At 46.9% G+C, this 16,002-nt stretch overlaps 1 long non-coding RNA gene across 1 annotated transcript; it reads right to left on the reverse strand.

The window, feature by feature from the left end:
* Nucleotides 1–194: 194 nt before the first annotated feature.
* Nucleotides 195–6,291, reverse strand: LOC128808401 (uncharacterized). Its single transcript, XR_008437455.1, has 5 exons — nt 6,222–6,291; nt 6,042–6,091; nt 5,340–5,484; nt 719–753; nt 195–208 (listed from the first exon to the last, which is right to left on the reverse strand). It is a non-coding gene; the product is annotated as an uncharacterized LOC128808401 (long non-coding RNA).
* Nucleotides 6,292–16,002: the final 9,711 nt, after the last annotated feature.

The raw sequence follows: 16,002 nt of genomic DNA on the forward strand, positions 1-16,002 counted from the left end.
GGGGCTGAAACCCCACAGGCTGCCTACAGGATGGACACGGCCAGGATGCTACAGGCATTGTAAAAACCCCAGAAGCTGGTGACAGTCAGAAGCACAAAAAAGAAACTTCAGATTTGTCTATCCATACCAGCTGACACAGCCAGCAAATGTTGCTGGCTTGCACAGAAGCAATTACAGACAGATTTAAGACTTACCCTCGCCTTGATCCCTGTGAGAGAGGAAAAAAGGATATTGGTACTAGGTAAGTATTTCTCCCGTTCTGTACTGATGTCAAGCTTTAAACCGTACACAGAAGCAACCCAATGCAATGTTGTTTAAATTCTGTTGTCTGCAGGTCTGTCCATGACTGATCCCATGACTGCCCTAAATCTCCCCTCTGTACCACTGATGCAAAAATGTTAAATGATGCCATTGGGTTTGGTCATACTACTCTAGATTTGTTAAACCAAGGCAGAAATCGCCACAGTGTGGGTTTTACTCCTCCTCCTCCAGGTACAGTGCCACAGCCACAGAGGACAGACTGGGCTGGCTGGAGGTGTTTGGGGGATGTCCTGTGTCGGACAGGGAGGGGTCCTTGATGCTCTAAGTCAAGATGCCCCTTCCCCACTGCCTCATGGGGCTTCAGGCTGAGCACAGAGCAGCACCCTGCAGGGATGCGCTCGCTCTGCTGTGTGGAGCCAAGCTGAGCAGATAAACACACACACAACTTTCTACTTACACTTCCTCGGTATCAGACATGTTGGCAATTAGTTTCTAGAGAAGAGAAGGAAAACAAACAAGAAAAAGAAGAAAAAAGGTGTTATTAGTGAGTGTACCTCATAAAAAATACCAAGGCAGAAGCAGATGGATTGACACTTGAGGACAAAAAAAGCCAAGCACCTGCTTTCCCACACACCAACCAGTTCCCCACCAACACTGACATTTTGGGAGAAGCACAAACCTTTGCCACCCATGTCAGAGGACAAAGGGAGGGGAGAAGAAAAAGATCATCTGGAAAGATATATCCCATCAATTCAGCAGCTTCCCACAGCAGACCCAGGGGCTGCCTAGTCCCAGCTTTGAATTACAAAATCCCCAGAGCTCAGGGAAACAGGCAAGGCCAGGGTGTCCTCCCACACCCATTTGACATTTCCATTGCTCCAGCAAGATCAGAAGAATTTTTCTTTCTTTTATGCTACCACAGGTGGGAAGGTGCCAGCTCCAAAGCCTCAGCCAGTTACAAAAATAACTGAAACTGCCAATAAACTTAGAGATAAGTGCTTATTTGTCAGCACCCAAAAGTGTGTCTTGTTTATACAACTGATGAGTGAGTGAACAGTAATTTGATGATTAGTTTAAGATGAAAACCAGCCACATGCCTAATTAGGCAGTTCACATTGATATAACCATTTCTTTGTAACGCAACACTGGCTTTCCTAACAGCATCAGCTGCCCTGAGGCCAGGGGAGATGAGGAAAGGCCCCCAAAACTTTCTCCAAATCTACAGCAGATCTTAAATTAGAAAGCCAGACTTCTCCTTGCTGGCCCAAACCCCAACTTTCATGACTTCATTATTCAGCTGATATATGAGAGATGTCTTGAAGGAGCAGGTGGGCTGGCTTAGGTTCGAAAGGAACAACTGCAGCTCAGCAGCTTTCTATTTCAGAGGAAGGCAGTAATCCCACAGGCTCCAACCCTGCCCTATAAGGGATTCTCTCCATTCCCCAGCAATGACCTTGGGCACCATATGTTAACAGGATTTAAAACCCCCATGTTGCAAGGAGAGATAAACAGCCAAGATTTTTTTCTTCTAGTTCCTCATTTATTCTCTTTCAGAAATTCAGCATTGCCCTGGAAGTAGTGCTAGCAGTGTCTGTGTTATGGCCTGACCTGAGGTGCTGGATGGGAGGGGTAATCTACTGGCAGGTCACATGAGATTTGGGTTCAGTGGTCTCATGGTCCCAGGCTGCTTTTAACTTCATAGCTGTGGTTGCCCACTCCTTGATTACAAGGATGACTCTAGTTCTACCAGGCAGAGGGAACAGGGGGAATTTTGTGTTTGTGAGGAATTTCAGCTTTAAAGTGTTTTCTGCTCACCGATTTACACTGCTTCTCCTGTTCATTACTTGAATGCTACAACACTGCTTGTCTCTCTCCCCTGGTCTTTTCAGTCTACATTTCATAAAATCTTCAGGATGAAGACTTGCTATCACCTCAGTGTCTAGCATGTTAGCAGTCTCATTTCAGCCTTCAAAAATTATTCAAGCTATTAGCAATAATGCTTGACAGCATGTTGGTTTAAGCAACAGGACAGCAGAGATTTTCCAGGCAAAAGCCTGCAGAGGGAACCTGCCTAATGTCCAGCTGTTGGCTTCTTCCAAAATACATGTTCTGTAAAGACTCAGGGCAATGGCCAATCCTCCCATGGATTAAGCTTTGATAAATGCAGCTTTCCTTCTTCCCAAGGTAGAGGATTAAAAAAATAAGGACTTTTAACCTGTGGGCTTTTAGGCTGTGGGCTAAAGTCCTCTCTCATTCTAGTAAAAAGAAAAGTAATACCACTAAATGGTGAAGAACCCTCTGTGTGCAGACAGATAGTGAATGTCTGCTCAGTGCAGGGCAGGCACGTAGTCCAGTGCATGCTGTTTTTTCCAAGGCAATTGAAGTCGATGGGAGCCTTTGCAATCAGGCTTTCCATTAGTAGTCATTGGAATGAGCTCATCTCGTCTCCAATTTAGCTCTAAGGACATCTTGCTGAGAGTTGTCACACTGGCTGTTCCCCTACCCTCCTTCCATATTTGTTAATCCAAGCACTGCAAATGCGAATGGGATTTTGCATGGCATCTGTCTGTGTGCTATAAAAGCAGAGTGAGAATGCCAGCATCCCTAACACCATAAGACCCCAACCCTAAGGGGATTTCTTGGCCCCAATAACAAGTGCATTGGCAGACTCTGTACAAAGATGAGCCAGATATGGGAACCCCATAGGCAAGGGCAGGGGGACAAAAAAATCCAGGGGAAGATCACTGATTTCAGCCTTGCAAGGGCCAAACATTCAAGCAGGTTTGGTCCCTCTGTCAGGAGAAGCTGGCATTTAAGGCAATACCTGACTGCCACTGCCCTGGCTGGAAAGATAAAAAGGTTTAGCTTCAAGAAGAGCAAGGTGTCTGTCCACTTCATGGCATTCAATAGCCATCTGGTCTCTTAAAGCCAGGGGCAAAATGCAGACTGGCATAGCTACAGCCACCAAAGACTAGAAAGAGTCTTTGATGCCCAGCACTATCCACATAGCTAACTCTGTCACCAGAGCAGCCAGCAAAATTGGACTATATTTACATCCAAAAGGCAATAAAGAAAGCAATCTGTTAAGAGCGGCAGTTTTTGCAGCTAGGATTAAGTTTGCCCGAAGGCAATGGAAAGTCTCCAGCAGGCTCGGGATTAACCTTTGGTGGAAAGTACTTTACACACAGCAAATGTAGCCCAGGATTAAGGCTGTTAGCACCTTCAGGCAATAATTGGGCTTTGTTCGTATAGTGGCAGAAAAATGGATTCTGGTCTTGACTGAGGTTTAAGGATGTAATAAAATCAATTAGTTAATACTGCCCACCCTTTGGAAGGAAATCAAAACACATGGGAAAGTTTCACCAGACAGAAAACTTCCTGCCTGCTCCCACTCCTGAAAGGTGAAAGCAAAGGTTATTCTGCATTTTGTTCAAGCCAAGCAGGTCACTGGAAGGACAAATACACCGATCCTTAGCCCCAGGTGGGCAGGAATACGATTTCCCTTTTGGCCCCATATGCTCCTGGCCTCAGCTGAAAGAGCAGAGCCAGCGCATCCCAAGAAGCCTCTTAGCAGCTGAGAATGCACCCGGGAGGAGGAATGGGCTGCCTTGCACCTCCAGGCCATCCCTGGAAATAACCCACCCATCAATCATCCCCTCCCAAGCCAGGCCATACAAGGTAGGCAAGGTAGCAAGAGCTATATGGAAAGAGGCAGCACAGAAGCAGCCATGCATGGGCAATGTGACCTGGCAGGGACAGCTCTGGGGCAAGGACTGGGGCTATGATCCACCAAGCACCACAACCACTCTTTTCCAGAAGGAGCCACTGCAAACCCACTGCATGGATTTTTAAATATCCATACATATCATATTTAAAGAGGTGGGTGTGATATATTATACATCTAGTAAATATATAAACATACGCATATACTTCTCTCTAATGCTGAAACAGAGTAGCAGGACTCCAGCACTGCTGCAGGGTCATAGCAAAATCCCAATTCCATATCCTAAAATATACCCTTTATCCTTGTCTGCAGGGTAGTATGAGCTGTCTGATCCCTGCAAGAGACTTTCCAGGGATAACAAGGCTGAGACAGAGAACAAAAAGCCAATGACTGTGCTCAGCTCACATCCCCTGCCTTTCCTTGGTCTTAGAATTGCTGTAACCCCTAAAGCACTCAACCAGGTGCCTCTTGAACATCTCCTGGGGACTCCAGCACCTCCCTGAATCTTGTCCCCCTGAGGGATGGCTAGCTGCCCTGGCAGTCACATACAGCCTCACTGGAGCTCCCCCACATCAGCAGCACAGCTCCCACCCAAACTGCTGGCTCCAGAGTCACCTGTGCTGGTGTCCCTCCTGCCCCCATAGGATATCCACCACCTGACAGCAAGAAGCTGATCCAAGAAATATAAATATGCTCTTGGAAAACTTTCCACTCTCACAGAAAATGAGAAAATTGTGAGAGAAATTCCTTGTGTGTGCAGAGGGGCAGGAGGAGTGGGTTAGATTAAGAGTGGTGATGGGATGCTCTCCATAGTCATGACTTCAAACTCCTTCACTTTGCTAGCCTGACCATGCAAAACTCACAATTTTTATTCTTTTCTGTGGGAGGGGACAGTTTTCCTTGGCCACATTTTTTTTTCCTGGATCTCCCTCTAGACCTACAGCCCTCTTCATCCACCAGAAGCTCCCCTGATGGTCTGCCCTTCATACCTCCTGCCTCAGCCATCCATTTCTCTAGGTGACAGGGCAAGGGAGGTCAGCACTTTCTTCCTGCTGCTTGAGGGAACTTTCCCTGACTGCACCAAGAGATAAAAATTTCCAGTCCCAAATCTTGGTTTGGAAGGATCTATTCTCCCACTACTAATCCTTGAGAGATTAAAGCACCCAAACCTTTGTGGGTGACACGAGACTTGTGAGATGCCCAACTAAAGCTCAGACCCACAAGTGCCTTTTCCTTAGGATCCTGTGTCAGATCCCAGATCCTGTGGACCCCAACCCTCCCCTGGTGCTTCTCCATTCAAACCAAGGTTCATCCCTTCTTAGTGCTGCCCCCCTTGCCAGGGGATCCCACTTACCTGGGAGGAGTGGAGAGAAGCACCAAGCTCCCTGTCGGAGGGGACGGGCAGGCTAGGATCTGCGAGCGTCCCAAGGTGATGCAGCTCTCAACTTATAGTGACATTTGATCGTCCAGAAGAGCTGATTGGCCCCAGGCTCCCTGTGCTGGGCAGGGAAGGGAGCAGGGACGGGCGGGGAAGGGGCGAGATGGAGGGGGAAGCAAGGGAAAGGGAAAAAAAAGGTCATACCATGTATAGGAGCAGCTGGAGGAATTGCACAGATGATGTTAAGATGGGAGGGACATGTTTGGAGAGAAAAATCTCCAGGGCTTATGTTTCTATATTTACAACCTGGCAGGCAGGCAGGGCTCAAAGAGGGGTATCTGAGGCAAAGGCACCTCAGAAGCAAATTGGGGGGCTCCCATAGCTCTGTGGTACATGATCACTGCTAAAAACCTGGCTGTGGCAGCCTGGATCTCCCAGACCCAACACACAGCAGCAACCTACAGTCTCCCCCCCGGGCAGGGGCTCTTCCCAGCTCCCCTCCACATGCAAAGGGTTTTGGCTGTGCTGCAGGGTAAGAACTTTGGGAAGGCCTGTGGACCTTCCACATCCAAGGCTCTTCAAAACCAGCAGTCACAGGCATGCAAGAAGGCAGAGGCACTTGGCACACATGTGGCCGTAAGTGCATCTGTGTGTGAGTGCTGTGTGGCTCACACCCACCTCTCACTGAGACTGCCGGGGCTCTGCCACACACCAGGGCTTGATGGGACCTGGAACAAAAAGCAAGAGAGGAGGAATGCAGCTAAAGAGCTTGTAAGCCTTTCTTAGCATGACATGGAAGTATTTTTTAAGTTAGGACTTCTTAGGAAGGGCAACCCCAGGTGGCTGGGGCTTGCGTACCTGGAGCAGTTTTGCTGCCAGAGCTCTCTCCACAGTTGTATGACCATTCCAGCAGAGGATTGCAGTGCCTCGCACAACCCTCTGGTTCAGGGTTTCCATTTCACTAAATATCCCAGGCTTCATCTTCCCGTCCTCTCCCTCCCCTCCTCACTCCCCTTGGCAGGGCTCCCCAGCAACAGAGTGTGTGCCCTCCTGTGTGCCTGGCAGCTCCAGCACCCCCTTCCTCCCCAGCTGTAGGAGCAGAGAAGAAGTTCAGGAGCTGTGGGGCAGGCGATATTTTTGGCTCAGGTCACAGATTGATTCCTGCCCACTCTTTCCCTGCTGCTTGCAAGAAAGGGTCCCCATCTGAGGATGTAGAGACAAGCTTTCAAAGCCATGGAGTGGGAGCACAGTGCTGCAGCTTCCCAGTCACCAGGTAACATGCACGAGCTAAAATTTCCTGTACAGCTTGCCTTTTCCAGCTGTCCTGCAGCTTATCCCCTCACCTCCCTCCTGAAACCCACCTCCAGCCAATGCTTTTGTATTTGTCAGGTGGGAGGGGGACAGTGTATCCATCCTCAGCACCACGGCTCCATGTGGGAGTTTGCCAGGTAGGGTGGGGAGATGGGTGGGCACCCTGTGCTGCTGAGGAGAGCAGCAGCAGCTGCATGGGAACACATGGCCAGACCTGGTATCATCACCTCCACACCCTCCTCCAGCTCTGCCCAAAGCACTAACACGGCAAAGTGGCTTTCACACTGTGCCTTTGGAACCACCAAGCAGTTTTGCTCTCTTCCACTGGCTCGTTTCCCTCAAGCTCTCCACCACCTTGGCATGCCTCCAAGAAATACATTTGCCCAAACCAGCAGCAGAGTGTGGGTGCATGGAAGGAGAGGCTCCCAGCTGTTTCTCTTTTCACGTCTGTGGTGGGCCCAGTTTGGCAATGGCCTTCACCAGCCCCCTGTGCCCACCTGCCAGCTATCGACTGTCCCTGCTGCCAATGGGGGCTGCAAATCAGGCCGGCCACACCAAGGACCTGATCAATCAGCTCAAAAGAAAGCATGTGTCTGTATGTGTGTGCCCAAGTGCATGCAGAGCCTGGGCTTACAGCAGGGTGCTTCCCAGCAGATGTGGACTAAACGCTCCCGTGGGCCCATCTGCTGCCAGCCATTTGGCAGGAGTAGTGTGAGCTGCACAGCCTCCACCAGAATGGTGCTGCTCTTGCCCACATCACTCAGGGTTCACTCTATGCATCCTGGCAAACATGCAGCTGGTACAAGCAATGGGAAGGACAGGTAATCAGACCTCTCTGCTGCAGCTCCATTTGCAAATAGATGAGAAGCATACATTGCTGTCTGCAGTAGCCACTCAGTTCCTGCACTCACTCAGTTCCTGGACATGCCAAGCAACTGCTTTGGACAACACCCATCTTTAGATCATGTGTCATGTCCATGCTCTGTCCTCCCCATCACCATACCCTGGGAGCATGGCCTTTCTGCATAGTACTGTCCCAAAGGATATCTGTGCATCCCATGGGCTGCCTCTGTCAGAACTCATGTCCATGTCATGCATCTCATTTGCAGTCCCAGCATGATCTGGATCCCTCCTCCCATGGGACAGAGGGTACCTTTTCCATCCCTCGGTAAAGAGGGCTTGTCTGATGCACACCTCTTACATTTGCTCTGCTGACACCTGGTTCACAACCAAGGCTCATTCCCCACAGTCCAATTTATGTTTGTCCTTTCTTCCCTTTGTGGGTCTCTCTATCCAGTTTAGCACGTAACTACAGGCCCTTCCAACATTTGTTTCATACCTTAGCCATATACCCTGCATTTCACACATTCTCTGTCACATCCTTATTTCACCTCTTGGTTCCATCACGCACCATGGTTTCATTCACAACCTGCCACATTTTCCTCATCAGCTTTGTCTCGTTACTTTAGATGCTCCTGCTCTAGGAGATATAATTTTTGCTGTCTTGACATCATCTGCTGTCCCTGCACCAGCAGCAAGGTGACTGGGGCTCTCCTCTGAGCTCTACAGTACAGTCACGCCAGCCTAGAGAGCAAGCAAGCACCACCAAGTACCTCACGCTCCCCAATGATCACAGAGACCAGATGAGGGGGACATGATCCCAGCTGTACCTGCACAGCTGCCAAAAGCTACCCAATTTCATTAGGTGAGGGTGCAGCAAGCACCTGTCATGGGATAAGCCCCTCTCTGCCACCAGCTGCCAGGTTAGGAGACAGCACCGAGGCTAAAGAGCACACGTGAGGTCACAGACATGAACCAGGGTCTCAAACCACAGAATGTCCCTCTGCCAGCTGACCTCAAGCCAGAGCCTGGCATGCTTTTACTGTGACAGCATACAGAAAACCACTGTCCCTCATTGAACAGGAACTAGAGGCTGTGGCAGAAATTTAGACAAGTTTCCATAGGTAATCTGGCCCAATGTCACATTTCTTCTTGGTAAGTAGGAACACCCAGACTGGCTACTTGATATAGGCTACATGAATTTATTGTGTTGCCAGGCCACTTGCAGGGAAGCTGTAATCAACTCTTCTCATCTTTTCTAGCTTTTGGTTGATCTATTGCAGTAGCCAGTGCACTCAGGAGAGATGATTTTACACACAATATGCACACACATTAGCCCAGATAATTTTACAAACTGCATAAAGATGTACATCTTGGTCAAAGGCTGGTGTGCATGTTTTGTTTGGGTTTGTTTTTTATTTAAATATCCTTTCCCTGTGCTCACTGCACACCAGTCAGCAGGCAGCATTTTCATGGATCATTGCCTCCATGGCTGGTTAATACTCAGCCAGCGAGCTGAAATAGCACTGGAAAAGTTCATCTGAAAACCTCTGCAGCCCTGGATGTCTGAAATCCTACATGTTCATTAAAGACTACAGAGTTTGTAAATAAAGTCAGCTACATCCTTCCCATAAAACTGCCCAGGAGAGATCCAATTTCTGAGATAAAGTAATACCTATCCCTATCTACCATTACTCTCCAACACTGAACAAACAGATCTACTTCCTAAGCAGACTTTGCTTTGGGCCTGGAGACAAGCAAGAGGAGCTCCTGAGGTCCTTCCTCACCCAGACTTGCCCATGACTGCACTTACACCTTCATGGTAGAGCTACAGAGGAACTTTCACTGACACCTTCTATCATTTAAAAATAGTTAAGTTATCCAAAGTGAATTTAGTTATGAGGAAAAGGTGTTTTACTTGAGTTCGTAGTCTGAATTATTCTTTATACCCCCTCCTCTCCAAAGTAATGTTTGAATTCTTTCAAAGCAATGTTTTTTTACTCTTTTGCATGATATAGGTATTTTGGGTTTGGCATGTTTGTCTGCTTCTACAAATACCAGCCTTGAAATAATTGAAGGTATCCAGAAAAATGTACTAATCTGACTGGGAAAGTGTGGGGATATATTTTTCTGTTCTGTGACATTCAGTTATAACCTTTTACCATGATTCAGGGCAGAGGGGAAATGGGAATCACAAAAGCCATTTAAGAAGGCAAAGTAAATTTTATACAGTTCCCCTATGCCCTTTCTTCTCTTCATCCCACCCCAGAGAAAGGGGTTCTGCAGGGGGGTTTATTCAGCAGTTCAAGGTTAGAGTAGATGCCCTATGTTCATTGAACACTCTTTCCAAGTTAATTGAAGTAGCTGTCAATAAAAAGGTAGATCAGATAGTGGCTAAGTAAGTACATTCTGAGAAAGGACAGCATATAAATACATATATAATTATTTTCTGTTCCTGGGCAAAATCCAATGACCTGTTTTATGCAGCCAGTCAGGAAGAGATCAGAATAGCCTTAAACTTTATAACCAGCTCATCTGAGTTATCAGCAGACTACTATCATTGTGCTGGTGACAATGGGATCCTGGGGAATCTGAAACAGCCCAAAGGGGCTGAGCAAAGACTATCTTTTCTCCCTGGCTCCTCTAATACCATCCTCTTAGCACTTGGTCTCAGGATCTCTGTCCTTGGTTGCCTCTCCTTTCCCAGAAGTGCCCTGGTGCAGTGTTTGCCATACACAGTGATGCACCTCTTGCAGCAGTCATTCAAATAACAAGGAGAGCAAACAGTTGCCAAGCTGTGGGTTCACCTACCTGAATCTTGGAAGGTGGCTGGGGAGCCTCAATGTGCCAACCCCTTCTGCTGGTTGTGGCTTCATGAAATCACAGTTCAGAGGCATAAAAAGGAGAATAAAAGGCAACAAACTAGCATTCTCTTATTGATGACGACCACATTACTTACATATACCTCCATTTAACTTCCTGGCACTGCTGTTCTCCTCTTTGCATGTGGTGGGAGGGAGTCAACCAACATTTCCATGGAGGTCTCTAGTGTGTCATCCCTCCTGTGAAAATTGGTTGGTAGAAATATCTGCCTGTCTTATCCCCCCTTAGCCTGTAAGAACAGAAACTCTACATCTTTGTTAAGAAATAGGAAGGGATCTGAACACTCCCTACTTCAACATGTGCAAACACAAGCCAGCCCTTTGCATCATTCATACAGTGTGTGCTGCAAATACATGCATTAGGCTGGTGTGGTCTCAGTGGTGACAGTGACAGAGCAGGATACAATGTGTCCTTGGGCATTTCTGAAGTCTGTTAAAATATTCTTACTCAGAATATGGGGTTTCTTAAGTTTCCAGTTGGGTTGTTATTCCCCGTTTTCTTTTTTTTTTTCCCCCAGCAACATCTTCAGTGCTGGGGTCACACAAAGTCACTAGCACTCCTAAAAGACAAGGGCATTTTTGAGACATTGAAGTTGTCAGTCAAAGAGGAATTAATTGCATGAGGGTGTTTGTATGAAGGACGAAGCAGCTACCCCAAATCCTTCCAGAGGTCTGCACTGCAATAAGGAGCAGTTTGTCCTGCAGAGCCAGGCAGGATCTCACCAGTCAGCTGGGAGGCGGAGGGGAAGAAGGCAAATGGAGAGCACACCTCTGACACCTACTCCAAAGCACCAGCACATACCCTCCTTCCCACAAGAACCAGCCTCATCAGATGGGCCAGACCTCTGGTGGATGAAGGAAGAGCTTTGCTACCTTGATCCATGACTAACTCAGATTAGAGAAGAGTCAATGAGCAACAAGGCTTAGCAGGGAGAAGCAGAAGGAATTTGCCTTCAGAGCTGGCTTTGTGGTGTTGCTTACCAGCATCTCAAATGCCATATGAAACAGCCCAAGCCTAACCTGGGCATAAAGCTGCTTTGTAGACCTCCAGGAAACTGCTGTCACTTACCCCTGTCTTCCAGGGAACATGTTTAAGCCCCCAGCTGCCATGGCATTCACACTTAAAGCTGGGAATTCACACTCCTGAAAGCTGGCATTCACACTCCTGAAAAGCTGGGAAAAAGCAGAACATGAGAAGTCAGCTGGAAAACAGATGAAATGCCTCAAGGCCAAGAGGCAGTAAGCACCTGCATGGTGTCTGGGCAGCTCACAGGCTGCCCAGGACAAAGGCAGGCATTGATGCCATCCTTACCAGCTCACTTCAGCAGTCTTAGTTGAGATCTTGGAGTCAAACTGCACATAAACCCCTCAACCAAAATTCACCAAAATAATGCACGCCAAACCTTCTCTGCTCCCAGTGCAGCATTTTTTACACTTGCATCCTCTGCACATAGCAAGTCCCTCGCCAAGAACATGTAAAGACAGAGCCAGAGTTTGCTCTCTTCCTCTCTTGGGAAGGTAACAATAAAAGCACAGCTCCAAATTTGCATTTTGCAACCCTGACTTTTACAAAACAGTAAATATTACCAGCCAACTTGAAAAGCCTCCAACTGGTTTCATTGCCTGGAGCTACTCTGCTAGAATAGCCATCCTGGCAACATCACCATCCTCTGCCCTTCACCTCTCCAGTACTTCAGATGCTGAACTTTGCAGAGCCAAAGTTGGGAGCATGCAATGGTGTCACTCAATAGCCCCTCTTCATGTTAATTTTAGGTGGTGGAACTTTTCATGCTTTTAAGAAGTCCCTTTATTTAGTTTTGAGAAATCTCTTTTACTTAGTGGCTACCATAAACACTTATCTGATGTTTTGAACTCACCTACAGGGCTCTAGAAGTCACAAACAACCATAATCTGGCATGATCTCAAAGGAACAAGCACCTGTTAATTTTGTAAACTGGACTGAGTAGCATGATGCTCCCAACATGCAAATGATTTCAGATGGAAACAAATTACACATCAGTAAGTAATGCATTTCTTTTTGTTTTTTTTTTTTTTTCTTTTTTTTCCAGTTAATATTGATTTCAGACTTTTGTGGTAGACTGTTTCTCCATCAGTCATTTGTTTGCCCTGGGACATGTCCTCGCTGCATCTGCTTTAGAAAACTGAGGCACAATCCCTGTGGGATTCAGGAGATCCTGCTTGGACACCCTAGATCTAGGTTAGGTACCTCTCCAAAGATAACAAATCAGGTTTGGCCATTCAAGATAGGGGCTGGGTCTCATCCTCACACCTTTTACACCTAAATGGATAAGACAGGTTGACAGTGAGGATGATAACTGAGCAGCAGGATGGGAGTCAGGACCAATGCCTGGAGCTGCTGGTTTGTGCCCCCAGAGGAGGTGAGCAAGGCAGGAGACCAGTCAAGGAGCTCACAAGCTGCTCCACAGCCTTGGGAAAGACTCACCTATCCAACCAAGCATCCTACTGGATAATTACACTTGCAATTTGCTGCTTTCATGCCTTAAAGGGCTCACTTGTATAAATCCCAATGGGATCTCCCCTTTACTTTTACTCAACTTTTTCCCATTCTTCCCATCATTCTTACAAGTCCTGAGTCCATGACACTTTTTTCTATTTATTTAATGCCTGTCTTTAGCATTGCTAAGTCACTAATTCTGGGAGTTATCAGGAAGAGATGAAGCACCTTTCTGAAAATTTGTGATCTAAATCAAATCACTCCACTGCAATCAAAACCCTGAGTGGACTCAATGCAAAATCCCAGGGAAATCACTTGTCTCAACACCAGGATCCTTGGAATGCTTCCATTCCTAAAGTAAATCCTAGCTCCAACTGCACTTTTGTCAATGTGAAATATATTTTTTTCTCTTAACCTGTTTATATACAGATATATATATAATGCAGCATCAGGGAAAGTGTCTTGAGCTGGCAAGGAGTTACCAACAGACCAACTTCAGAACCTTGTTCAGCAGCATATCAGCTGCCACCTCAGTATTTATAGCCACCCTGCTCTTTGAGCTTGTTTATTTTCCTTCCCAAAGGTGGTGGTGGCAGGAGGCAAAGCTCTGATATTCAGGCTCAGGTGTCCCCGAGGCTGACCTTTCCTTCAAAGAGCAGAAGCTGCAGACACATTTCAAGGAACAAAGTCATTTGGAAACTCTAGACTCTTGTGTCCATTACCACACCAGAGGCCCAGTGCAGAGCTGCAAACAAGGGTTGAGCAGAGATCTGTTAATTAGCATTCACTCATATACATTAGGATGGATGTAAAAATGAGTCTGTTAATTATTTCATACCTGGAAAGAGAACCAGGTGAAGTCCAGGCCCCAGTCTCGAGGCAGAACAAGTGCTACAAAAACACATAACACTCAAAACAGACTTGAGTTTCCCCCAAGTTTAAATAATGTTGCTTTATAGCAGTACAGTAGTCATGGACCATGTTTTTCAATCCCATCTTGCATACATTCACATAGAATTAATCTGTTAAACTCTGTTGGGGAAAAAAGCAGCCCTGAAGCCCACCACAAAGACAAGCAGCACATTTCAGTATCACTGGAGCCTCCACAGATTTACTTCAGAGCCAATGCTGCCAAAATGATATTCCCCTTCTGCATAATCTAGACAAGATGGGTAAAAAAGAAATTGTCATGAAGCAACACCTCAAGGTATGCTACCAGTTCAGAGCACTGAGAGCCCACATAGGGGTTCCCAGTCCCTCTTTTTGGGTACTGCCAACCTGCCAAGGGGATGGTAATTTAGGGAAGCATGGCAGGACAGGGATGCAGGCAACCAGCAGATACAGGGACCAGGAAAGCATCACTCTTAACCAGGCTTTGAGGGTAAGACTAAGCCTGCAAGACTCACTCAGTGTGACAGTTTGTCCTTGTTATGCTCAAAATGCAGCAGTCTCAGGAGAAGACAGAGCTAAGGTCTCATAGCAAAAGCCTCTGAGATGCCAGTGCTGCAAAAACCACAATGCTGTGAAAAATGAACAGAGAAAAGATAGGAAGCAGTCAGGCACTAACACCAGACCAGTAACTGCTGCAGAGTGGCACCAACTTGCTCTCCTTCACTCACAAAATCAGCCACAGGTCCCTACAGGTCCCTGTTGAGGGAAGAGATCAGCCTCCATGCCCTCATTCCCTCTTAGCATTGTCCAAAATGCACATCCAGCATGTCTGGGCTGCAGCATCCCTTTTTTTCTTTTTTTTTCATTTTGGGGAGGTAGGGGAAGGTTTCATCATTCTGGTAACCCCACCACCATGTGCACACCATGTTACTTTGGGAGGAGAAACAGCACATCATCAAGTTAATTTAGCTGTGGAAACATCTCCCCTGGCAGATATAAGTACCTCATAAAGAGCTGCACACATTTACTCTGAGCCAATTCTCTCCCTGGTTCCTGACCACCGCTAGAGAGCTGTGGTCTCCCATAACCTGCTCACTTCTCTGCTGTCACCACAACCTGAATTACAGCAGTTGTTTATTAAAACCACCTCGAGGTCCCTGTGGGCTTTAAGTGGAGAAAATATACTCTGCAAATTAACTCCCCCTTAGAGAAGGAATCTCACACAAACAGCCTTTGGGGCTTTCTCTGCCCTCTCCAAACTGGCAGGGTACAGGAATAGTAACTGGAGAAGTTTTCAGCCATTATTCCAGCAGCCAGCTACTGTGTTGAAAAAAAAATCAGTGCAACCACTTTGCACACATGCAAAGAAGTGTTCCTTTCGCCTCAAGCCAGAACATATCTCTATGCACCACACTGCTACTACTCCAGCCCCACTTGAAAATCCCAGCACAGCAGCAGAAGGGCTGAAGGGAAGAAAATGGGGCCATGCTGCTCAATGCTTTGAAGAACACAGGACCCCTTGAATTCCTACCTCCCAGAATTGAAGCAGAGGATGGAGAGAACAAGGGTACCAATCGGCAGAAATATAAGAGAAAAGTTATATTTGGAATTACCTCCTTCCTTACCTACACTTTAAGTGTTAGGATAGTAGAAACTCTTCATTGTTGCTACACCATAAAAGTGTTATTACTTGGAAGGTCACCCCCATAAAAAGGTTTTTCCATAAAAAGGGAGATGGTTCCAGATAGAGCCATCAGCTCATTAGTGTGCTGGGTTCCAGTACAGACAGCTACACTGACCTTATCGAAGCCAGATGAGCAGGATACAGAGGAAAAATTTTTTTTCTTTTAATAGCTGACATCACCAGTGATTTTGGTTGAAGCCTTTGAGGTTGCTCAGGTCTATTACCTGAGGAGTTAATCTCTGTGCTTCTCCTAGCTGATCACACTCCCCAGGAAGTCTCTGCAGGCTGCTCCATTACTCATCCAAGCACTACTCCTTCCCCTCTTAGAGAGGAATTGCAATTACTCCCAATGAAAAATTCAGCAAAATAACATGGATCTAAATGGGGCAGGCACACAGAAAGCCCCTTTCCCTGCATATGTCAAGCTCCTTTTCTTCTTGTCACTCGGATTGATGCTTCTTCTCCTCAACCTCACATTCAAGCAGAGTTTCAAGGTCTTGGAAAACACCTTTGCTGCAGACTTCTACATGAACAAAACTCTCAGACCTGCCATCA

This window comes from Vidua macroura, chromosome 6 (genome assembly GCF_024509145.1).
Source record: "Vidua macroura isolate BioBank_ID:100142 chromosome 6, ASM2450914v1, whole genome shotgun sequence".
Taxonomy (NCBI): Eukaryota; Metazoa; Chordata; class Aves; order Passeriformes; family Viduidae; genus Vidua; species Vidua macroura.